Source organism: Orycteropus afer, unplaced genomic scaffold (assembly GCF_000298275.1).
Source record: "Orycteropus afer afer isolate SDZICR_OR568_19922 unplaced genomic scaffold, OryAfe1.0 scaffold00054, whole genome shotgun sequence".
In the NCBI taxonomy this organism is placed as follows: domain Eukaryota; kingdom Metazoa; phylum Chordata; class Mammalia; order Tubulidentata; family Orycteropodidae; genus Orycteropus; species Orycteropus afer.
In genome coordinates, this window is record NW_006921641.1 from 4,898,518 (window position 1) to 4,901,005 (window position 2,488).

Consider the following 2,488-nt stretch of genomic DNA (forward strand, 5'->3'; position numbering starts at 1 on the left):
CTTAAGCTGTGATGGCTTTGTCAACTATAAAGCATTTGACTGCTAACCAGAAGGCTGGTGGCTCAGACGGAAGGTTGGGCAATCTACTTCCATAGAGATACCGCCCCGGAAACCCAAAGAGGGGTCACTATGAATCGACTTGACAGCAGTGAGTTTTTTTTTTTTTTTTTTTTTTGGTTTTGAGTTGCTAGCTCCTGTATTTCGAAAGGACTATTTTGCATAGGCTCTTATGTCACCAATCACCTTGGCAGAGTTGTCTTTTATCTAGGAACTTAGTAGAGTAAAATTGTCCATAAAAAGAATGTAGAATATCATTTCCATTTGGATCAATGGCTACAAACACAGGAGGGTTTCTAGGTTTATAACTTCTACCTTAGAGATAGCAAACTTGCATATATGATAAGGTAAGAGGATGTGAGGGGATAATATCCAAATATAATATCATGAATCAGTGGGGAAGCTGACACTAATACTTAGAGACTGTCTTGGGAATTTCCCAGGGAACTTAAAAGCTCTCCCTTTAGTAGATTCAGAGAAATTAAAGAATCTTCCTGGAGGCTATAGATACCACCTAGAAAGAATAGGAGAAAAGAGGATCAAGAGAAACAGGATTTATAAGATAATAGAGGAGAAAAAGGCTTAGGGTCCCTGCTAGCAGTTCGGGCTCCTGTGGACATCAGAGGGATGGAATAGATTCAAGATGTCTTCTAAATTCACCAGTTTCTTGGGGGAATATTTATACCTGAGCCTGAAGGAATTGGGGATGGGGTCTATGGCATCTATGACCAGGACTGGAAGGCTGTGTGACTGGTTTCAGACTCAGTTGGGCCTGGCCACTTGGAAAGGGGTCCTGAGCAGCGCTTTTCAAACCCCTTGTGTTTGCTCTGATAAAGACACTGCTGGGTGGTTTGGTAGCCTAAGGACAGGTTAAGGCTTGACTGGGAGGAGGTGGTTACTATGTGACAGGGAGTGAGAAGGGAAATGACTTGCAGTTTCTTACAAGCATGGTAAAGGAGACAGGGTTTAAGACCCATTTTGGGGGGCTGCAGTTACTGACCATACAGAGACATGACAAAATACCAAAGTAAACCAACTGATATTGAGTCAATTCTGACTCATGTTGTTGTTGTTAAGTGCCATTGAGTCAGCTCCGACTCTATGTATGACAGAATGGAACACTGCTCAGTTCTGTGCCAGTCTCACAATCCTTGCTATACCTGACCATGCCAGCCACTGTGTCAATCCATCTTGTTGAGGGCCTTCCTTTTTTTCGTTGTCCCTCCACTTTACCAGGAGCGCTGGTGGTGTAATGCCTAGGGCATTTGACTGCTAACCAGAAGGCTGGCAGTTCAAACCTACCAGCTACTCTTTGGAAGAAAGGTTGGGCAATCTACTTCTGTAGTGATACAGCCTTGGAAATCCAAGGGAGGAAAATCTAAGGAGGTGTTGCTATGAGTTGGATCTGACTTGACGGCTGTGCACACACTCCCCCCCCCCCCCCCCCCCCCCCCCCCCCCCCCCCCGCCACTTTACCAAGCATGATATCACTCTCCAGGGAGTGGTCTTTTCTGACAACATAACCAAAGTAGGTGAGACAAAGCCTGGCCATTCTCACTTCTAAGGAGCATTCTACCTGCACTTCTTTTGGAGAGATTTGTTTGTTCTTTTGGTAGTCCATAGTACTTTTTAGTATTTTTCACCAACACCACAACTCAAAACATAACTTTTCTTAAGTCTTCCTTACTTGCTGTCCAACTACTCTGACTCATGTTGTCGTTGTTGTTAGGTATTGTCTAGTCATTTCTGACTCATAGCAACCCTGTCCACAGCAGAATGAAACACTGCCTGGTCCCATACCAGCTCCATGATGCTTGCTATACTTGAGCCCATCATTGCAGCCACTGTGTCAATCCATCTCATTGAAGGCCTTCTCATCCTTTGTCAACCCTCCACCTTACCAAGCATGATATCCTTCACCAGAGAATGTTTCCTTCTTACAATATGACCAAAGTAGGTGAGATGAAGTCTGGCCATTCTCACTTCCAAGGAGTATTTCAGCTGCACTTGTTTTGGGACAGATCTGTTAGTTCTTTTAGCAGTCTATGGTACTTTCAGCATTCTTCGCCAGCACCACAACTCAAAAATATCCATTCTTCTTCGGTCTTCCTTGTTCATTGTCCAGCTCTCACGTGCATATGAGGCGATTGAAAATACCATGGTTTGTGTCAGGTACAGTTTAGTCCTCAAGGAGATATATTTGCTCTTCAGCCCTTGAAAGAGGTTTTTTGCAGCTATTTGTCCAGGTGGTGTAGTGCCTAAGGCATTTGACTGCTAACCAGAAGGCTAGTGGTTCAAACTCACCAGCTGCTCCTCGGAAGGAAAGTTGGGCAATCTACTTTGGTAGTAATAGCACCTCTGAAACCCAAGGAGGGGTTGCTATGAGTCAGAACTAACTTGACAGCAGTGAGCTTGTTTTTTTTTTTTTTTT